General features: G+C 59.5%; 2 non-coding genes and 1 pseudogene across 2 annotated transcripts; all 3 read right to left on the minus strand.

The window, feature by feature from the left end:
* The window catches only part of LOC126436004 (large subunit ribosomal RNA), a 5,340-nt pseudogene extending 2,608 nt beyond the window's left edge, over positions 1-2,732 (minus strand).
* Positions 2,733-2,920: 188 nt separating this feature from the next.
* Positions 2,921-3,075, minus strand: LOC126436018 (5.8S ribosomal RNA). Its single transcript, XR_007580355.1, has one exon. It is a non-coding gene; the product is annotated as a 5.8S ribosomal RNA (ribosomal RNA).
* Positions 3,076-3,426: 351 nt separating this feature from the next.
* On the minus strand, positions 3,427-5,335 carry LOC126436034 (small subunit ribosomal RNA). The gene has a single exon (XR_007580370.1). It is a non-coding gene; the product is annotated as a small subunit ribosomal RNA (ribosomal RNA).
* Between the last annotated feature and the right edge of the window lie 998 nt (positions 5,336-6,333).

Consider the following 6,333-nt stretch of genomic DNA (forward strand, 5'->3'; position numbering starts at 1 on the left):
AGTCCGTGCCAGTTCTGAGTTGATCGTTGAATGGCGGCCGAAGAGAATCCGCGCACCCGCGCGCCCCCGGAGGAGCACGCTAAGGCGGACGCGGCCTCGCAGCAAGGAAGATCCGTGGGAGGCCAAGGCACGGGACCGAGCTCGGATCCTGCACGCAGGTTGAAGCACCGGGGCGCGAACGCCGCGCAGGCGCGCGCATCCTGCACCGCCGGCCAGCACGAGGCCGACCAACGGCGAGAGCAGACCACGCCCGCGCTAAACGCCCGCACTTACCGGCACCCCTACGGCACTCACCTCGCCCAGGCCCGGCACGTTAGCGCTGACCCACTTCCCGACCAAGCCCGACACGCCCCGATCCTCAGAGCCAATCCTTATCCCGAAGTTACGGATCCAATTTGCCGACTTCCCTTACCTACATTATTCTATCGACTAGAGGCTCTTCACCTTGGAGACCTGCTGCGGATATGGGTACGAACCGGCGCGACACCTCCACGTGGCCCTCTCCCGGATTTTCAAGGTCCGAGGGGAAGATCGGGACACCGCCGCAACTGCGGTGCTCTTCGCGTTCCAAACCCTATCTCCCTGCTAGAGGATTCCAGGGAACTCGAACGCTCATGCAGAAAAGAAAACTCTTCCCCGATCTCCCGACGGCGTCTCCGGGTCCTTTTGGGTTACCCCGACGAGCATCTCTAAAAGAGGGGCCCGACTTGTATCGGTTCCGCTGCCGGGTTCCGGAATAGGAACCGGATTCCCTTTCGCCCAACGGGGGCCAGCACAAAGTGCATCATGCTATGACGGCCCCCATCAACATCGGATTTCTCCTAGGGCTTAGGATCGACTGACTCGTGTGCAACGGCTGTTCACACGAAACCCTTCTCCGCGTCAGCCCTCCAGGGCCTCGCTGGAGTATTTGCTACTACCACCAAGATCTGCACCGACGGCGGCTCCAGGCAGGCTCACGCCCAGACCCTTCTGCGCCCACCGCCGCGACCCTCCTACTCGTCAGGGCTTCGCGGCCGGCCGCAAGGACCGGCCATGACTGCCAGACTGACGGCCGAGTATAGGCACGACGCTTCAGCGCCATCCATTTTCAGGGCTAGTTGCTTCGGCAGGTGAGTTGTTACACACTCCTTAGCGGATTCCGACTTCCATGGCCACCGTCCTGCTGTCTTAAGCAACCAACGCCTTTCATGGTTTCCCATGAGCGTCGATTCGGGCGCCTTAACTCGGCGTTTGGTTCATCCCACAGCGCCAGTTCTGCTTACCAAAAGTGGCCCACTTGGCACTCCGATCCGAGTCGTTTGCTCGCGGCTTCAGCATATCAAGCAAGCCGGAGATCTCACCCATTTAAAGTTTGAGAATAGGTTGAGGTCGTTTCGGCCCCAAGGCCTCTAATCATTCGCTTTACCGGATGAGACTCGTACGAGCACCAGCTATCCTGAGGGAAACTTCGGAGGGAACCAGCTACTAGATGGTTCGATTAGTCTTTCGCCCCTATACCCAGCTCCGACGATCGATTTGCACGTCAGAATCGCTACGGACCTCCATCAGGGTTTCCCCTGACTTCGTCCTGGCCAGGCATAGTTCACCATCTTTCGGGTCCCAACGTGTACGCTCTAGGTGCGCCTCACCTCGCAATGAGGACGAGACGCCCCGGGAGTGCGGAGGCCGCCGCCCCGTGAAGGGCGGGGAAGCCCCATCCTCCCTCGGCCCGCGCAAGGCGAGACCTTCACTTTCATTACGCCTTTAGGTTTCGTACAGCCCAATGACTCGCGCACATGTTAGACTCCTTGGTCCGTGTTTCAAGACGGGTCGTGAAATTGTCCAAAGCTGAAGCGCCGCTGACGGGAGCGATTATTCCGCCCGAGAGCATCCCGAGCCAACAGCGGCGCGGGTCCGGGGCCGGGCCAGGTAGGTCCGTCATCCGGGAAGAACCGCGCGCGCTTGCCGGGAGCCCGAGCGCCCAAAGGGGCGAATCGACTCCTCCAGATATACCGCCGGGCAGCCAGCCAGGACACCGGGGCTCTGCCCAACAGACGCGAACCGAGGCCCGCGGAAGGACAGGCTGCGCACCCGGGCCGTAGGCCGGCACCCAGCGGGTCGCGACGTCCTACTAGGGGAGAAGTGCGGCCCACCGCACACCGGAACGGCCCCACCCCGCGGCGAGTGGAAAGGCAACCGGACACGACCCCGCCGCGGATTGCTCCGCGCGGGCGGCCGGCCCCATCTGCCGAGGGCGGAGGCCAGTGGCCGGATGGGCGTGAATCTCACCCGTTCGACCTTTCGGACTTCTCACGTTTACCCCAGAACGGTTTCACGTACTTTTGAACTCTCTCTTCAAAGTTCTTTTCAACTTTCCCTCACGGTACTTGTTCGCTATCGGTCTCGTGGTCATATTTAGTCTCAGATGGAGTTTACCACCCACTTGGAGCTGCACTCTCAAGCAACCCGACTCGAAGGAGAGGTCCCGCCGACGCTCGCACCGGCCGCTACGGGCCTGGCACCCTCTACGGGCCGTGGCCTCATTCAAGTTGGACTTGGGCTCGGCGCGAGGCGTCGGGGTAGTGGACCCTCCCAAACACCACATGCCACGACAGGCGGCAGCCTGCGGGGTTCGGTGCTGGACTCTTCCCTGTTCGCTCGCCGCTACTGGGGGAATCCTTGTTAGTTTCTTTTCCTCCGCTTAGTAATATGCTTAAATTCAGCGGGTAGTCTCGCCTGCTCTGAGGTCGTTGTACGAGGTGTCGCACGCCACACCGCCAGCCGGCTGTGCACGCTACCGAGTAAGTACCGGTATGCGAACCGCCAGGCGACGGGCGCGCATCGCACGTTTAAGGAGACGCGGCCGGCCCCACAGGCGGCCACGACACTCCCAGGTCTGCGAAGCGGGGCAAACGCCGCGCGCTTCAGTATACGTAGCCGACCCTCAGCCAGACGTGGCCCGGGAACGGAATCCATGGACCGCAATGTGCGTTCGAAACGTCGATGTTCATGTGTCCTGCAGTTCACATGTCGACGCGCAATTTGCTGCGTTCTTCATCGACCCACGAGCCGAGTGATCCACCGTCCTGGGTGATCTTTTCGTAGTTTCCACTATCTCTTTCAAGACAGTTGCATAGGCGGGACTGAGGCGTGTGGCGGCCCCTGTTCCAGCGTTCAGTGTCCAACGGCCTCACGGCCGATGGGCGTCGTACGGCTCCACACCGGAGCGGACAGGCACTCGGGCGAAAGTCATTCAAAACCGGCGCCAGGCGCCAGGTGCCGCAGGCCAGCCGCTCCAGCGCTTCAGCGCTCGTACCACACAACATTGCCGTTAGTTTTGAGACGAACGCGTGGTTCCGCACGCGGCGCACAGCTACTGCGAGCCGTACAGGTAGCGTGTTGCGCGACACGACACGCACATCGAAAGACATGCAGTCTAGTCGGTAATGATCCTTCCGCAGGTTCACCTACGGAAACCTTGTTACGACTTTTACTTCCTCTAAATGATCAAGTTTGGTCATCTTTCCGGTAGCATCGGCAACGACAGAGTCAATGCCGCGTACCAGTCCGAAGACCTCACTAAATCATTCAATCGGTAGTAGCGACGGGCGGTGTGTACAAAGGGCAGGGACGTAATCAACGCGAGCTTATGACTCGCGCTTACTGGGAATTCCTCGTTCATGGGGAACAATTGCAAGCCCCAATCCCTAGCACGAAGGAGGTTCAGCGGGTTACCCCGACCTTTCGGCCTAGGAAGACACGCTGATTCCTTCAGTGTAGCGCGCGTGCGGCCCAGAACATCTAAGGGCATCACAGACCTGTTATTGCTCAATCTCGTGCGGCTAGAAGCCGCCTGTCCCTCTAAGAAGAAAAGTAATCGCTGACAGCACGAAGGATGTCACGCGACTAGTTAGCAGGCTAGAGTCTCGTTCGTTATCGGAATTAACCAGACAAATCGCTCCACCAACTAAGAACGGCCATGCACCACCACCCACCGAATCAAGAAAGAGCTATCAATCTGTCAATCCTTCCGGTGTCCGGGCCTGGTGAGGTTTCCCGTGTTGAGTCAAATTAAGCCGCAGGCTCCACTCCTGGTGGTGCCCTTCCGTCAATTCCTTTAAGTTTCAGCTTTGCAACCATACTTCCCCCGGAACCCAAAAGCTTTGGTTTCCCGGAGGCTGCCCGCCGAGTCATCGGAGGAACTGCGGCGGATCGCTGGCTGGCATCGTTTATGGTTAGAACTAGGGCGGTATCTGATCGCCTTCGAACCTCTAACTTTCGTTCTTGATTAATGAAAACATACTTGGCAAATGCTTTCGCTTCTGTTCGTCTTGCGACGATCCAAGAATTTCACCTCTAACGTCGCAATACGAATGCCCCCGCCTGTCCCTATTAATCATTACCTCGGGTTCCGAAAACCAACAAAATAGAACCGAGGTCCTATTCCATTATTCCATGCACACAGTATTCAGGCGGGCTTGCCTGCTTTAAGCACTCTAATTTGTTCAAAGTAAACGTGCCGGCCCACCGAGACACTCAATAAAGAGCACCCTGGTAGGATTTCAACGGGGTCCGCCTCGGGACGCACGAGCACGCACGAGGCGGTCGCACGCCTTCGGCTCGCCCCACCGGCAGGACGTCCCACGATACATGCCAGTTAAACACCGACGGGCGGTGAACCAACAGCGTGGGACACAAATCCAACTACGAGCTTTTTAACCGCAACAACTTTAATATACGCTATTGGAGCTGGAATTACCGCGGCTGCTGGCACCAGACTTGCCCTCCAATAGATACTCGTTAAAGGATTTAAAGTGTACTCATTCCGATTACGGGGCCTCGGATGAGTCCCGTATCGTTATTTTTCGTCACTACCTCCCCGTGCCGGGAGTGGGTAATTTGCGCGCCTGCTGCCTTCCTTGGATGTGGTAGCCGTTTCTCAGGCTCCCTCTCCGGAATCGAACCCTGATTCCCCGTTACCCGTTACAACCATGGTAGGCGCAGAACCTACCATCGACAGTTGATAAGGCAGACATTTGAAAGATGCGTCGCCGGTACGAGGACCGTGCGATCAGCCCAAAGTTATTCAGAGTCACCAAGGCAAACGGACCGGACGAGCCGACCGATTGGTTTTGATCTAATAAAAGCGTCCCTTCCATCTCTGGTCGGGACTCTGTTTGCATGTATTAGCTCTAGAATTACCACAGTTATCCAAGTAACGTGGGTACGATCTAAGGAACCATAACTGATTTAATGAGCCATTCGCGGTTTCACCTTAATGCGGCTTGTACTGAGACATGCATGGCTTAATCTTTGAGACAAGCATATGACTACTGGCAGGATCAACCAGGGAGCTGCGTCAACTAGAGCTGAGCAGCCGGCCGCCCGGGAGTGTGTCCCGGGGGCCCGCGCGAACACGCAAGCGTCCGCTCAATTATTCTGCAAACAGGAGGAGGCTGAGCTCCCCTGCACAACACACCTCGAAACCCTCTCAGGTCCCGGCGGCGCGCAGCGCCGTCCTAAGTACTTGGTCGGGTTCGAGAGAGGCGCAATCGCCCGGAGTTAGGCGAGTAGACGCTTTAGGTGCGACCACCCGTGCTCCCAACTGAGCTTGCCGCTGCCGACAGAGGCCCGGGAGCGTGCTGTCGTGGCATTGCCGGCGGGAGACAACACGCGCCACCTACGGTGACCGGCAGCTCCAACGCCAGCGCCACAGAAGGACAAAAGCCCCACTTGGGTGCCGAAGCGAACTCTCCCAGCACAGCGCACGCGCCAACACGTCCGCACAGCTGCGATACAAACCACCTGCGAGAACCGCTGGGGCGACCGAGCAGCAGACGGCGTCGCGGCGCCGAGCGCCGGGCGGCGGCGCATCCTCAGCGCACAAAGTCCTCAATCGGACCAGCACACTGCAGATGGCCACCGCGCTTCGCACCGGGCCCGCGAGGACCTACTTTGGCCGCAAGGCGCCGCGAGCAGGGGGCGCCGGCGCGCAGCTGCGCCGCCTGCCGCGTCCGTCGGCCGGCGCGCCTGCCACTGGCCGCCCCCACCAGCCGGCTGTGGCGCGTGCGCCCACGCACCGCGCTGCCAGCACGCCGGGCGGCCCCCCCTCACCGGCCGGGGACGGTCCCACCCAGCCACCGCCGCGTATCGCCTCACACCCAGATCCCCCTTTCACGTTCGTGGGCATGGTGGGTCCCCTTTCACGTTCGTGGGCATGGTGGGTCTCCCTGAAACAACCGGTTAATAGCTCGACCGATCGTCGCCAACACTGATTCACCTCTAGCGAGAACAACCGCACCACAACGGGTTACCAGTTGTTCATTTGCGTAACGTCACCAGCAAACGTAC

The sequence above is a fragment of the Schistocerca serialis genome, unplaced genomic scaffold (genome assembly GCF_023864345.2).
Source record: "Schistocerca serialis cubense isolate TAMUIC-IGC-003099 unplaced genomic scaffold, iqSchSeri2.2 HiC_scaffold_1225, whole genome shotgun sequence".
In the NCBI taxonomy this organism is placed as follows: Eukaryota; Metazoa; Arthropoda; class Insecta; order Orthoptera; family Acrididae; genus Schistocerca; species Schistocerca serialis.